The 16,382-nt window shown below is 50.0% G+C and overlaps 1 non-coding gene across 1 annotated transcript; it reads left to right on the top strand.

The window, feature by feature from the left end:
* The first annotated feature begins 14,669 nt into the window (after positions 1–14,669).
* On the top strand, positions 14,670–14,751 carry Trnas-cga. The gene has a single exon. It is a non-coding gene; the product is annotated as a tRNA-Ser (tRNA).
* The last annotated feature ends 1,631 nt before the right edge of the window (positions 14,752–16,382 follow it).

Here is a 16,382-nt window from a genome sequence, read left to right as displayed (position 1 = left end):
TTATGCCTTTTGCCCCCTTTTTCGACGCAAGAAAGGGGGGGCTAAATCCCCCCCTCCCCATCCTCCTGTTTCGACGACTCTGCTTAGAGGTGTTCCAATGAGCAATGACGAGGGACAGCACAGCCTGCAATTTTCGAAATAACGGTTAAAGAGATTCTGGAATTAAAACGGCTCGCGTTCCATGAACTCAAGAGTGGCCATGACAGACTTTCAAGCGAAAGACTTGTGCCAGGGCACGTATATTGGCGACGTGCGCGATCAAAAGCGTCGCTGTCGCCGGCCTTCTACGATTGGCCGAATGGTGAATATGACGTCAGCAAAGGTTTTCTCATCGACGTAAATAAGAGGAATGTAAGAACTTCAATTTTGACGGTGTTGGCAGTGTTGCTTTGAGAGCGCTATGATTTCAGGCTTCCACCATGCTCATTACAAACACCATCGAACTTGTTGTTCACAAGGCAATGACGTCACGAAAGGTAACCAAACGAGGGCGCCACCGAAACATCTCGCCGCCAATAGTGTGCGGGCGCGTTCAGTGACGTCATTTTATAGCTGATACCTTTGACGATGGAGTCAGGTTTATCAGTTGTGAACGACAAATTTGATGGTGCGTGTTCAAATCGACGATGTCAAATTTAGTGTCATTGCGTTCTTGAAGCATTACCACCAATATTGACAACCTGACATTACTTTTATTTCCTTATTTCCGTTGATAAACATGACTGGCCTTCGAATGTCTACCATAAGATGATTTTATCCCGCCGATGAAGGGACAACTGCCCGGAGGCGAAATTCGGCCGAAAGTGGACGACGGTAGTCGGCTGGTTGTGACCTAGCCACGTCGGGCTACACTTTGGCCAGAGCCGAGATAAATCAAAAGAACGGCAGGGACGCTTTTTAGTAAATTCTGCTTTATCGGCGGAAATAAGAACGATACCAGACTATCAACTTCGACGGTGTTGATTTTAAAATGCGATTCCCAAGCCTCCATCGTGCTTTTTAGAGACCATCAAACATGACGGTCGCAGCTGATAATCTTTGTTGTGACGTCACACGTATGAGCCAATGAGCCACGGTCGTCTCCGCGCGCACTGTAGTGCTGCTCTTGTTCGGTGCCTAGGGAGGCGTAGGGATTTTTCGTCCCCTCAACGAAAAACGTCACGAAGACAGACGGATCTGCGGGTTTGTGAGAAAAGAAAACTTCGCAGCAATCTTTCGGCTCCTCCCCCCACTATGTCATAACACAAAGAATATTTTTGTTGACGAGTTTAGCGACCCTGGACTACACTTGATTACGATAGCCGCCGAATTCAGAAACCTCACTCCAACTACACTCAAACTGAAGGGCCCCTCCACTTCCTCGAGGAAGGCGCGAGGGCCGTCGCTGGCCAATCGCAAGGACGGGTCCGTCCCCGCGATTGGCCAGCGTCGGCCCTCGCAATCGCGAGGACGGGTCCGTCCTCGCGATTGGCCAGCGCCGGCCCTCGCGCCTTCCTCGAGGAAGTGGAGGGGCCCTTCAGTTTGAGTGTAGTAGAGTGAGGTTTCTGAGTTCGGCGGTAATAGGAGGTATTCACTGGACGCCTTATTTGAGTGCGTTGTTTAGAGCGCATGCTCAGAACGAGCTCCCATTTATAGCCTGCTAAAACTGGAAACCTTGATGGTGCTAAATGCACGCTCCAAAAGGACTGCGGAAGCTCGCCATCAGCACGCGCTGAGCAGTCGTGCACACAGCTATGGCCGCCAGTGAATACTTCCTAGGGTGCCTTCATGTGCGCTTTGCTTAGGGTGGTGGCATCTCGCCATTTTGTCACACACGTTTATTTTTTTATTTTTTTTTTTCAGAAGCGCGTGAAAGAGCGTGTCCCTGCACGCCCTTGTGGCGCTGACTGCGCTATGGCGACATTTTTTTTTTTCATCGATTTCTTTGCATTTTTCCCGTGAGCGCGTGCTGTCGGCATGTGGTACTACAAAGGGTGGCATCACCCTAAACAGAAGGACATTGAGGCACCCTAATACTTCCTGTAGACCGATCTCACCAGCCGGTTTGACTACGCCACCGCTGCCGCAATGCATCGAGGGAGCTTTAGCCTTTCTCCACGTGCGAGAACCTCGCTGGAGCTCTGCGCGTGTGGAGCATGAGGCGGCACGAGCCGTCTTGTGCACTGCTGCCTGCCTCCGGCGAACTAAAGTTACGGCGGCGTCATGCATGCGCCGAACGCTTGGCGGGATCGGTCTATTAAAGGATAATTGGCACGCTAAAGAAAAACTCTGTTTTTGTTATGTTTCTTGTACACTTTATGGGGTGATTAACTGGGAAGTCAAGGCACAGCCCGATTAATTATCTTACTTCAAAGCCGCGTAGTTTGCTTTTTCATGTTTTTCTAGAACAAAAAGATTAAACCAAAAAAAAAAAGAGATTAGATTATGTGTATGTTTATACAGCCTAGAACTTCGTCTGCCTCAACGGGCGACGAGTCTCCCAGCTGTAGATGATCAATTTAGCCAGTGCAGTTCAACCGCTAGCCTGGGGTCTTTAACGTGCACCACGCAGTAGTGATACACGACCGCACGCCGGTACGATGCTCATCCAGATCGAAACGGGCAGGGGGGGGGGGGGGGGGGGGGGGGGGGCTCGAACCCAGGATCCCTGGGTTCTGCAGCGCGAGCTTTCGCTCCACGCGCGTCGAGCTGGTGGGCGAAGATCAAACCGAAACTAAAGCGGCGTGCGTGTGCCTATGCGGTACACTAGAACGTCACGGATTTTCGAAACATGATCTGCAAGAGTGCAGTAGCTAACACTCTGCAGCTGCCTACGCAAAAAGCAAGATATTGTGGTTGGTGCGCTCTGAAGTAAAAATAATCAGCAATTTTAGTCTGAAGGAGGGAATGACGGGAAGCCTCGGGGATTGCTCCACCCCTCGAGTATACGAGCGCTAGCACGTTGCTCTAAACAATGCCTGCGCTGCATGTGCCTGCGTGCTTGGCAGGGGCGCCGAAGGCCCGGTGCTTGCTCTTGTAGTCTAGCCCCATGTTTAAGAAAAAAAAATTACAGGGGTTCTGGAATGAAAGTTGCTCCGAGCGACCATGACAGGCTTTCGAGCGAGAGCCTTCCGCTGCAGCGCTCGCGGTGTGCGCGCGCGTTCTCTCACCAAACACCTCGATGCAGCGATTTCTGAAAATCCCTTCCCTGCTAATATTAGCGGCAAGATGTTGTGGTGGCGCCCTCCTATGGTTTCCTCTCGTGACGTCATTAACTCGCGAATAACAAGTTCGATGGTGTTTGTAATTAGCGTGGTGGAAACCTGAAATCACTGCGCTCTGAAACCAACACTACCAACACCGCCAAAATTGAAGTTCTTTCATTACTCTTATTTCTGTCTATAAGAAATCCTTTGCTGACGTCATAGTCACCATTCGGCCAATCGTGGCGGGCCGACCACAGCGACGCTTTCGATCGCGCATGTCGCCAATAGCCTCTTAAAAAGTCACTGCTATCTCGTGACTTGAAAAGCAATTTCACTTTCGACAAACTAGTGGTGTTCACGAAACACTAGTTAGTCGCGCACCGTCGTTTCCGCACGTCAATGGTAGATGATAGTCGGTTCTTCGATCACCTCACATTGTTTTTTCGATTTGTTTTAGTTTCAGTGGTGTGATCATAATAACTGACCAGTACAAAACGGCGACCCATAAGCCCCTCGATCAAATTTCCGCCCTCAAAAAGCTCAAGCAGAAATGTTCCAAAAGCCAGGATTAATGATTAAAAAACACAAATCCCTCCGACTTATATAACAATATGAACAAATTATAAGTAGACGTTTCGTCTTCTATGCGGGAGACATCATCATTGATGATGATGTCTCCCGCATAGGAGACGAAACGTCTACTTATAATTTGATCATATTGTTATATAAGTCGGAGGGATTTGTTCTTTTACAAAAAACTGTAGAGCCAAACTTGTACCAACTTTTGAATTGCTCCACACTCAGACATAAACGCTGGCGCAGCCGTTGTATCTAATTCGTGCGTCATGCTGTACTGACGTCCCGAACGTATGGGCATCATATATCTTCCATTCAGTAGAACATTCTAATTTCTTTCTTCATCAACCCCAAGAAGGCCGCCTTTAGTTTGGTACAGATTCCATTCACTCACACGATGATGGTAATCAAAGTTGTCAGACTGAATTTTGAAAAGTATACACTGATTGGTACCTAGCACAAGCCGATCGGTACCACAGAGGCCGTGTTTAGCCGGTGTTCAGCCCGTGGAAAAAGATTTTTCGTGCAAACTAGAAAGAAAAACAAATATATTATTTTACTTCGGAAAGCACGTTTTTTTGTTTCCCCGTGTACTAGCTTCCTTGCGGCGTTCTGCATGATTCGCCGTAATTACACGTCGAATTTGTATTCTTTTCATGATACGTTGGACTACAATAAATGGATACCCCAGTACTATTGATGTGGCATATTTTGCTCCATGGTTATAACGGATTCCACACGAAATATAGATGCACTCGCCACGTTGTCGGTACTTCGATAGACGCGCGAGCAGCAGAAATATGCCCGGGTTTTTATAACCGTAGTACACCGACGTGGCCACTCGAGGATGTCGAGTGAGACTACGCAACTACCGATCGGCCAGCTCGCTCCAAGTAGGCTCCGAGAAAAGAACGTTCGTACTTGTCGGAAACGCGAGACTGTTCCGCAGTGCGTCCGCCCGACTGAGAGCCAATTTCCTGTATCACGGATGGCCGGCAATCCCAAATGACAGGGTCCCGCTGACTACCGCGTGAGGATGCGTTTCCAGTTTGGCTTCGTGCTTGAAGTGCTGGGCGTTTCGAGACGCGCTGCTTTCCGGCTGACTCACCACCTCCAGCCGCCTAGACCAGATGGAAGACAAGGCCTGCACGTGACGTCATCATAAGTGGATCGCCAAGACACGTTGAAACACGACGAAAGAATGCTGACGTCGCGCTCGTTGTGAGACGCTGCAAGACGCGCTTTTGACGATAGGCGGCGCTGCGTGGATGCGCGAGTCGTGATGTTTGGGGGGAAAGAACCAGGCTTTGTCGTTTGTAGGTGGTACTGCCTGACACATCGAGACGCGGTGTCAAAACAACAACGCCAACGTATAGAGAAACTGCCTTGACGTAAAAAAAGAAATGGATCGTTCGCCTCGACGAACTGGTGGAGGCCGCGTGGTCGAGCGGTTGCGGCCATCTGGGTAATTTACATGTGTCATGGAGCTCGTAGGAATTGTTTTCCTCACACGTAAGAGAGTGTATACTCGCGCATTTTTTGTCCGGCAATTAAAATTTCATATTTCTACACCACAGTTACTTCTGACGTGTCTGTGTCGCACGTGGATCTGAGCATCTCGCCCCGCCACAGGCCGGAGGCGCCAGATATGAACAGGTCCCCCCCCCCCCCCACCCCCCCCCCCCCCCCCCCCCCCCGGCCCCTATATAAAGAAAACAAAAAAAATCCGTCTTTCTTATTTTTTTTCTTTTTTCCAAAAAGGGTCTTCACGTCGCCGAACGCTAATTCTTGGTCCAAATGTCCTAAACTTATTTCATAGGCATCGATTGACAGGGGGCGACCATGGTCAAACGATAAGCCTCTTCCAATCAAAGCGATCCTAGCGGCGTAGTGTCGCGCGAAGCATCTTGAGAGCCCATTAGCCCCTAAGTTTCGGTTTCGATTGGCCAAGCTCACTTCACGAACATCCCGCCACAACCAAATGCAGTGTTTGCATATACGAAGACGTGACTTTACCTAAATTCATAATACATTGGGTGTCGCCTACCAATACGGGTAGAATACATGGGGAAGGTAATCTTGAGCACCCGACGTGACAGCGTTTGTGCGTATCTAAACGCAGGACTACTATTCACATGGAAGAGAAAGTATACTGGGAAGGTTCATCCTGTTCCATCGCCTCCTCGATGTCTTAGGCTTCTTAAGTTATCCGTGAGCCGGTAGCTTCATGATGCAATTGAGAGTGGTAGCCGGGTGACGTGGCCGGCAGTACTTCTCCTCGTCGCTAAGCCTATAGGCAGGCTCAGTTACGGCCGATGGAAATCCGTGTTTCAGCGCGGGCTCTAAGGAAGATGAATGGGTGCAATGCGCTGACTTTATTTTCGTAGTGCTAAGACGCACCACTTCGTCCAAGGAGCAGTCGAAACCGAAACCATGCCTCTCCTCTCTTTGGCCAACCAGGTCCCATAATGCCATGCGCGCAGTGTTGCGTGCCGGGATTTTTGAAAGTAATCTTCTGACAAACAGGTCATTTGGCCCTATTACTTTCTTTATTTCCTGGAGACGTTTTATTGTCATAAACTTTTTCAAAAGGAATACATGTACGCGTCTGTACTTTCCAAATGCCTGGACTTCCCACAGGAGAATGCCTGAACGTGCAGGGAGTTAAGAGAAAATAAATAAAGATTTTTTTTTTTTCACAAAGATAAAATACGCACCGTGGAACGCTCATTCTCCGCCCAAATGTAGCGCCTCCAAACCAGATGCCAAATTTCTAGAGCTAATTGTTATCTTATTCAAAAGCTATAATTAAGTAATTTTCTGGCATTTCCAATGAGAAAATGATGCCCGGTGGGAGCCTCGAATACATGGAGCTGAATGGCACCAGTTACCAAAAATGGTCCCCGTTTTCCCATTGTAGGTTTTAGAAAATCAGATACGCTTTAATAAGACAGCGGCTAGTTATGAAACTGTGGCATCTGGTTAGCGCTAGCGGTTCTAATCAGGTGCCACCGTTTCAGAACTAATGGCCCATTCACGCGGTTGCGTTTGACTCCGACCGATTGAGACAAGACCGTCTTTTAAGCCTCTCGTGACGGCTTACGACCGCAGTAGTCCCAAGAGGCTTAAAAACGGGTCTTGTCTCAGTCAGTCGGAGTCAAGCGTATTTGCGTGAACAGGTTTTACGTAATTTCCAATGGTAAAATAGTGGCCGAAGAAGCCCTGGACATTACAAGCTTTATGGCTCCAGTTACCAAAAACGGGCTCAATTTTCCGATTGAAATTTTCAGTGAAGAACTAATAACGTTTAAATAAAATCACGCTAGCTCTGAGATGTTGGGTTCGGACCGCTAGCGCTATATTTGGGCGGAAAGTACGGATTTGGCAATGCGTCGTTTATTTTTTATGTAAAAAAAAAAAACCTTCCCTTTTGAAAGGGGACACTCTGTACCGGTGGCAAATACATAAAGCGTGCGGCGCGGCCTTTTGCACTCCCAGCCTCTTTTCTACTTGACTTTGATTTATTCCTTTATTCTTTCGTTAAGCTTTATTTTAATCGATTATTTTGCCAACTGCACGTGCTCGGACTTCCTCTTGGCTCGCGCACCCAGCTCTGACCAACTAACGTGTTTTGTCCGACGTGCTGTCGCCCGAGTGATCACACTCTCTCCCTAGAATCTAATACCTCGATACGATCAGGTGCGACACGAGCTGATTTGAGTCATCGCCACCAGAGAGTTATTATAATGTAAGCAGAGCCGTGTATAGAGAGAGTTTGGTCAACAGGAAGTGCGGGCAGAGCCAGTGCGTGCACAAGACGCAGAAAAAGAACTTGACATGCTCTCTTGGCCAACCAAAAGCCGAAAAGAATCCCCAGCGGCGGTAGCGAGAGAGAGTTTTAATTATAGGTATATGGGTTTAATAAGTGGGTAAGATTGAAATGTAGTAACCCTTCCTGGTTAAAAATAGGGTGCACGTGATGTTTCGATTATGGTTATGCAGAAAGATGTAGGAAACGATTGGTCCGCTCGAACTCTGTTTTGCTCGCACAGTGTTTGACCGTTGGGACGGCAGGTTCCCGGCCCTCGGCCCCTGGCGTACGGACTATGTCGATCGTTCTGCTAGTTGCGCTCTTCCACAATGATCTTGGATGACCGTAATTGAAACATCAAGTGCACCATATACTCAGTCACCGACAGTTACTTCGACGCACTTATTAATAACATTTCTCACGACCACCGCCAGGGTAATATTTCCGGCTTCTTGTTGGCCACATTTGAATTTTTCGTAGAAGCCCTGGAACACGGCCAGCCCGCTTTTGGCCAATGGCGGCTCCTCATTTGTCTCCTATGCTTCCCAATGAATGGCTAAATCCTCTACATTGGCGGCTCTGAATGTACTCTACGCTAGAGGTTCAACCGGCGGTAGTGTGTTCTTGCAAATTGAAACACACAGCAACCAGTCGAAAATTGACTTCCGGTGATGCGTTTATATGGGAAAAAGGGAGTGCATTTTCTCTCTGCGCTTGTTTGTACGAGCAAATATCGCGGTCAATTTGTACGTACAAGGTAACTCTGAAGATTTCCCAGTAACGCAGACGAAATATTTGGCCGGCTACCGCCTTTTTCTTTCAAATTAATGGCACAAAGCACAGTGCTAAACCGGCTTCATGCACGCATTTAGGTGCACTGTCGGACACTGTTAGACACTGTTAGCGTGAACACGGCGTCGGCGTTTTTCAGCATGTGGGGTATTCGTGCCAAACGAACGAAGAACATCTAGAAACCCAAGAGAGACTGCAACAACTGCAAGAGCGCTGAATCAGTAACTCCCTGTGGATGTAGACGATCGAAATAAATTGAAGAAAACATAATATACCACAGTCAGGTTTGCAATAAAATTTTTGTTTTGTTTTTATTACTCATGAATATGTGCGAAGATGCTTGTTTTGCATTCAAAACATCACCCGCAGGCCCGAAATTTGTGAAAATATAGGAGACGCTATTGGGGAGGATATTGAACAGTCACGCCTCTAGCGGTACGCTTCAGCTGTGGGGACAACAAACAGAATGTTCTTGTTGGTTTTTTTATCAGAGATATCGAAGATAACGATTTTAAGGCCGCTCCTCGTGCTACCAAAGCACTGGTCAGAGCTGACTTTAGTCAGAGCGAAGCGCTTGCGCCGAAATTTGGATTGTGCCCAGACAGCGCTAGGCGAGCTTCAATTTTATTGTTATGCTGTTTTAGTAAACACCTGGTATTGTTATGTTTCATTGTTATGCTGTTTTAGAAAACCACATAAAAATGAATTTTCGTTGTTATTCTGTTTTAGTAAACACCGGCTACATCAAGTACGACTAAAGGAGCATGACGCTTATCGTTAAAGGCAAGACCAGAGAGCAACCGCAAGTCGCTATTTCGGTTCGCAAAGACCTACCCCAACACGAATTGGACACACGAGAATGGTGCACTGACTCGCAAGAGGTAGTGGCCGTCCTGGTGGAGAGCGAGAGCGAGTGGCCTGGTGGTGTCAGTGTACTACCGATTTAGGACTTCGGCGGCAAGGAAAACGAGAGCGGAGATTGACCACGGCCGGTTGAGGAGCTGGTTCGAGAGTACGGCAAGAAGAGGAAGGCACGCGACTCTCGTCGGAGTGGACTTTAATGCCGAACACGAAGACTGGGGCTACGCCAAATCGTCAGCAAGAGGTGCCGAGCTGCTGCGCAGGGCCACCGATTACGGACTCTGCCTGATCAATGAACCGGGTACCAAGACGCGGACCGCGCCCAGTATGAACCAACAAAACACCATGCCTCATCTAACTTGGACCGACCCACATACTGCAAGGAAGACCAAATGGAGAGTTTTCGAGGACGCGTGGGCAGCGACCATTCTATTAAGACGTGTATCGTCGGCAGGGCAAAGCGGCACAAGAAGCGTAGGACGGCAAAAACTACAGTGTATGACGACTTACGCGCCATTCTCGAAGAATCCGCGGGCACGAAATTGGATGACCCGATGAAATGTATTAGGGACGCAGCCAAGGACGCCACAGTCGACAGCCTCATCGAGAATGAAGCGCCCACCCCAGACGCCAGATTACTATTCCTATGGCGCAAGAAAACCAACCACCTGAAACGCTAACGTCGCACCCGCAATAGACGGGATATCCACAAGACCAACAGGTACGCGAAGGAGGCGCAGCGACACGCCAACAGGCTGTGCAGGGACGAATGGATTGAATCTTACGAAGAGTTCAGCGAAAGGAACGTCACTCAGACGCATGTGGGCTGTCTGTAACGCGATGCTGGACAAGAGCAAGGGCGGCATGCAATACCGCAGCGAACATGGCCCTGGCGCAAGGCAAGGAAATCACACAAATACTGGACGAGATGGGAGATGTCTTCTTCTTGCAGCCCGCCACCAGCCCGGACACCAAAATTTATGAGCCCGAAGAATCGAAAACCAAAGAGTACGAAGCGGATTTTGCTGCGTGGGAAATGGAGGCAGCCATCGAGAGGGGCAACGAGCGGAGCGCGGCGGGCCCCGACGGGATTACCAACTCCGTGCTCAAGAACCTCCCGCGGGTGGCCAAACGAAACCTGCTAAAATCGATCAACGACGTCTGGCCCGAGGGAAACATACCGGACAAGTGGAAATTGTCCTGGGTGTGCCCCATACCCAAACCAGGGAAGAAGCCGGACTGCGCGAGCAACGTGAGCCCCATTTCGCTCACATCTATTCTCAGCAAACTGGTGGAGCGTATGGTGCTCGCACGCATCGACTGGATAATCTTTCATAAAAGAGAAGTGTTGCATCCCACCCAGACGGGGTTTCACAAAAACCTTGGTCCGCAGGACAGCCTAGTTTTAATTCGCGAGTACTTAATGAACCGGCCGACGCATTGTCACCGACAACTGCTGGTGGCAGTGGACGTTAGAAGAAGCAATCGACACCCTACCTCACTAGACGGTCATTGAGACGGTCCGAAAACTGGGCGTGCGGGGGCAGACGCCTGAACTTCATCAAGGCCTACCTGAGCGGACGAAAATACCTAGTCTAGACCGACATGCACTGCAGCAGCGAAGAAAAGACGAATGAAATAGCGTGCCACAAGGGTCAGTGTTCTCGTCGGTGCTCTCCAACCTGGCGATGGCACCGCTCCTATGGCGGCTCGCCGTCGTTCCGGACTTGGCCTTCACAGTCTACGCGGACGGCATCACGGCGTGGGCTATGGCGAGTAATAAAGCGCCCCTTCCCGAGACAACGATCCAAAGGGCCCTTGACGTGGTGAGCGACTTCCTGAAGGAGGCCGGTCAACGCCAGTCACCCGAAAAGACAAGATACTTAGCCTTTGGCGAGGGTTGGGAACACGTCGACGTGAACCTGCTCTTCGGCAGTCAGAAGATCGACAAAGTGGACGAGGGGTGAAAGTCCACTTGGGTGGCAACCGAACGCCTGGATCGAAGGTATGCGAAGCACGTGGAAGGGAGGACTTTTGGTTGTCCGACGCTTGGTGACACGGGCCGGGGGCCCCGACAAAGATTAGCGAGGGCCGCGGTCCAAGCCGCCCTCATATCCAAGATCGCGTATGGCCTGCGTTTTTACAAACTCAACACCGCTCAGCGGGCCAACCTGGAAACACTGATAAACGGCGCACGACGCTGCATCTCGGGCCTGCCGAAGTGCACGCGCCTGGGCCTACTGCTGCAGCAGGCCATCCCGATGCTCTCCCTTGAAGAGATCGAGCGGAATCAGGAGCGAACGTACGGTGCCAAACTGGCGCACACCCGACCGGGCAGGGCCCTATCATCGCTCCATCACTGATACCGGATCCCATCCCACCGTGGCAGAAGACGGCGGTCACCCCGGCCTGTCCAATCCCGAGTAAGATGAATTCAACGACCAACGCCGGTAGAAGAGGCACGTTTGCCCGGCGGCACGAAAAGAGCGAAGGCGGCGGGGACAGACTTGTGCTGGTTACTTGAAAAATGTTATATATTACAATTACAAATTACCCAGCCTCAAATGTAATAGGTTACCGTTACAAATTACTTTCGCTGAAAAGTAACAGATTACTTTACTCCTTACGTTACAAATTACGTTTACACTACCTTTTTCCGTACACTTATCCAGAAAACATTAGAAACAATTTTGATATTCTTCAAAAATGTTCCGCAACACTACGTTTTATTTATCATATATACCCGTACTATGGTAGTCCTTGTATAAATAAAATATTGTATTTAAGGGAAAGAGTGCAGGTGCACTCGTTCACCTGTAAGCTGACAATGCACCGAAAGCTGCAACCACACCCGCCATCCCGCTAGCTCACGGCCTCTGGAGATGATCCCTGGAACTGTGCAGACAAAGCTAGCGATGCACATGCTCGGTAGCAGCGTCTGCCTCCGCTACGAGGTTCGGAGCCAAAGAAGCGATCTACGAAAGCTCCGCTTTGACTTGGGTGTTTCGCCTGTTATTCACAGGCAAAAAAAAACCAAAAAAACTTGGATGTAACGTTACAGTGTATACCAATGCAGAATGCAGGTGTCTCAGATTACCTTGATGTGTTTCCGTGGAGTAGAGTTCGTTGTTCTTGCTGTTGGCAATGTGGGCTTTTTTGGACAAGCAAAGTATACACTGAAACTATAGGTTTCCGTCCTCCGTAATCCCTGAATTTTAACATTTCATTAAGAGCTGGCCATGGAGACGACACACACTCTATGATCGAAAACTCGACCAGTCAGAAAAAAAGTGGCGGTTACGAGTTATCAATCATTCATCGGTTCGTGCACTTTCATACCAATATTCGGGGAGGCCAGGGGAGGGGAGGGCATATATAGAGCGAGAGAAGCGGTGGGCCATCGGTCTCACAAAGAATAGCGGATCACACCACTTTTACGCGTTCTGTCTCTCTCCGTCTGCACTCCTTAGATGGCCTAAGGAGTGCAGACAGTTGACTGCAAAATGAGGGGTGGACTCGATCACCATGCCCAGAGAAGTAAACCAAAAAAAGCATCGTCCATACCCACAAAGACGATGCTCTAAATGGCTGTTTATACTCCGAAGTTCATCGCAATGAACGCAGCGTAGCGCGGAACGCGCGCCTTTCATTGGCCGGCGACCAGGAACTCGATATCTGCCACCAATCAGTATCAGTGTGCGCTGCGCTACGCCGCGCCCGTCGACGTTACGTTGAAGTATAAACGTAGCTTTAGCCTCGCGCCGTGCGCTTTTCAACCGTGCCTCAAGAGCGTGCTAAAATACAGTAGCGCACATAAAAGACAAAGATATTTCGACACCCTCGCGCGAGGCTACATCGTCTGTTACGCGAGTTGTGAACCCTCTAATCGAGAGGGTACGGACCCGCGTTTGATGTCTGTGTAGGTAGCGGGAGACGTCGAAGTAGTTGGAAAGAGTGAAACGGTGTCAAAGACAAAAACAAATAAACACGAAGAGCTTTCTCCTGCCGGGAGAAGAAGAAAAACCCAATGAAAGGCGACGCAGAGCCTACTCGGCGTTGTCTTACTCGATCTTAATCTTTCGTATATTTGTACATGCCTTGCCCGTTTTTCAGGTGGTTCTAGTGACCGGTCATACAAAAAATTGTGTTTTCCTTTTGGCTCTTTTCCCCTTACTGATGTTTTATATTTTGTTGAACTTGCTCTCTTTATGCTGCTGAATGTTCTGCTCGTATTGCTCCAGCTACAGTATTATGCTCATATTTTTAAGAAGTAACGAGTAATTAAAGTAATCCTTTACCAATATTTTGTAACGAAACTACATTACAAATTACTTCCGAAAAAAAGTAATGTAGCAGTTACAAAATTACTTGAAAAAGTAACGGATTACAAGTAATCCGTTACTTGTAACGGATTCCTTTTCAAGTCTTGGCGGGGACGACGAGCTTCGAGTATACGGCGACGCCGAGTTTCAGGGGGGAGTGGCAACCACGACGGCGTGGCATTACAAACTCGTGACCTAGAGCAAGGAACTGTGACGATGTGGATCCGCGCAGCAAGCCGGAGTAAACGCCATCAAAGACGCGGCAGCGTAATCAAGCGATGCATTTCACAAATTCCGCGTCTTCACGGACGCCCATGGGCAACCAAGTTAGCACGCAAGTCAAGTCACACGCCGCAGTCGGAGAGATCTTCCTGTTAGCGCATGAACTGAAACGACGCGAGCTGAACCCACTCTTTATAAGCGTAAAGGGGATTCCTGGTCACGCGGACATAGACGGTAACGAGAGGGCGCATCGGGCGGTGATCGAAGAGCTTAATCGTAGCAAACGTCGACGCCAGGACCCGGTCACGGCCCCCTCTGTGCAACCACCAACACCCATTTTAAGCTCATGCGACCCCGAGGTCACCGTCCTCAACATTAAACTGGCGGTGAAAAAAGAAATGACCGCATCTCCACGTGGTGAATGATGTTGATTGGGGCGAAGCTGGTGGTGCTGATGATACTGATTTTGTTCATAGGTAGTGCTGATGGTGCTGATTTTTTTTTATTGCTCATAGGTAGTGCTGAGTTTCGGGTTGCGTTTCGACTTCATTGTTACTGCTTTATGGTCCGTGAAATGCAGAGCCAGTGGTTCTTCTAGCGGATCAGCTTGGATCCGCTAGAAGCCGTGGGAACGCATCTCCACCGCTTAAGTCAACGGTCCATGTCAGAAAGAGAATGTGTGGTATGGATGGTGGTTATATACGCAGATGAGCATTTGACCGCAGCGCCCTCTCGTCTATAAACGTTGAGCCAATGCATGCGAAGTGTAACGCGATTATATACGCATTTGACCGCAGCGCCCTCTCCTGTATAGACGTTGAGCGGCTACATGCAAGGTTTCATTCATGACATCCCCAGCTCTTGAGCTACTACCACATCTCAGAGCCCCCTACACGTCTCGCAGTCTTGGCCGAGTGGTTAAGGCGATAGACTCGAAATTCATTGGGGTCTCCCCGCACAGGTTCGAATCCTGTCGACTGCGCAAACATTTTTTTTTTCGTTTTTTAAGAAGCCAGATGGGATGGCAATCGGTGTGATCACGGACGCCGGGCAAGGCTAGATAGACCCTAAGGAGCTTCGCCCCTAAAAAGGGAAGATGTAGCCAAATACCAGAAGCGAGCTCCCCGAAGCGAGCATTCCTTCGGGTTTCTTTCGACGGCATGAGACGGCCAAGCTGCGAAGACTCCAAGCCTCCATTACGCCGGCCCGCACACAGCGAAGGGCGCGGGCGGCCCGCGAGAGGAAGAACACCGTTGTCGGCGCTTCGGCTGCAATAGACCACGACTCCAGCCTGTTATCAGGAAAGCAGTGACGAGAAGAAGCCTGCTCCAAAAGCTGCATTTATAGCTGCCAGTTATAGACGTTAAGGAGGATGCGGGCTTCCAGTGCCACGGCCAACAATGTGGCTACGTCGCCTCTGCGTGCCACCTGTTTGCTATACGGGCCATGCGGCCATTCCCTCTGGATCGCGCGTTCACCTCGAGACCTCGAATGTGGATAAGATGCCACCCAGTCGATTCAAAGTTGGCCGGGACGATAAGCCGGGAGCGATACTATATGCGATCAACGTCGCGAGCAGCCAGACATCTTGTCCAGGCTGAGCTTCGCGGAATACCGACGAGCCGCCGGAATTGCATGCCAGTACGTGCTTCCGGTGACCGTTTCTTCCTTTCGTGATCGTCCCCGGGCAGACGGAGACCGGAGCGAATGCAAGCCCGTTCAGACAGTGACTCTGGACTGCGTTGAGACAATGCTTACGTTGAGATGTGACTACAGTTACCATAAGAACGAAGTGAATTGCGCCGTTCGGTTGCTGTGATAACTCGCTGTATACCATCGCGGCGGAATCCCGGCAGCGTAGTCGATCGCAGTCAACGCTCCTGTGTGAATGAACCGTCGCACTGAGAAAAATGAAAACAAAGACCCATGAAGAAGAAAGAAGAAAAAAACACTCGCACGTTCACACGCACGGGTCGTACTGGGTGTTTTATCCGGCAAAAATAGTCGCGGCGACGCTTCGCAATGGCAGGACGCCAAGGACGTTCGAATCAGAGTTGCAACGGAGGAAACACCCCGAAAGAAACAAAAATAAAGGAACTGTCTCAGGAATCTGACTTTCCCCCTCATTTAGCGAAATTCCGTCTCCATACCTACAGCGAGCGACCTGTGGGAGAACGGACGGAGAAGAAAAAATCAATAAAACGAGTTAAGTAACAAGGGCAGAGGGAGAAACTCCGACGACGGGAAGGAGGCGAACTGCGCTGGACAGATCAGGATCGACGAGTGTGCGCTGAGGTTGCTTCGTTAGCGGTGTTTGCGGCGGCAAAAGAGCCTGCCCGTCCTCCTGCGCCACCGGCCCAGTCTCCGCGCGCGTGAGCTGCCGCGCCACGTGCCACCGACCATGGCAGGGATGAGCTCGGGAGAGGGTCGGGAGGAGAAGGGTGGGAGAGTGGCGCCCAAGGGCCACCTCCGGCCCTGCGCGGCCAGACGGGCCGCGAATATGGGACGACGCGATCGAACGGCGGCGAGCGGCGTCCGGCCACCACCACCACCGGCAGCGGGACCCACCGGGCGACCGTGGATACCTCTTCGGCTTCCGGAAGGTGAGCTAAC

Source organism: Ixodes scapularis, unplaced genomic scaffold (genome assembly GCF_016920785.2).
Source record: "Ixodes scapularis isolate PalLabHiFi unplaced genomic scaffold, ASM1692078v2 PGA_scaffold0__279_contigs__length_252992795, whole genome shotgun sequence".
In the NCBI taxonomy this organism is placed as follows: Eukaryota; Metazoa; Arthropoda; class Arachnida; order Ixodida; family Ixodidae; genus Ixodes; species Ixodes scapularis.
The sequence above is the reverse complement of the archived record's forward strand: the minus strand, read 5'-3'. Positions and strand labels throughout refer to the sequence as shown.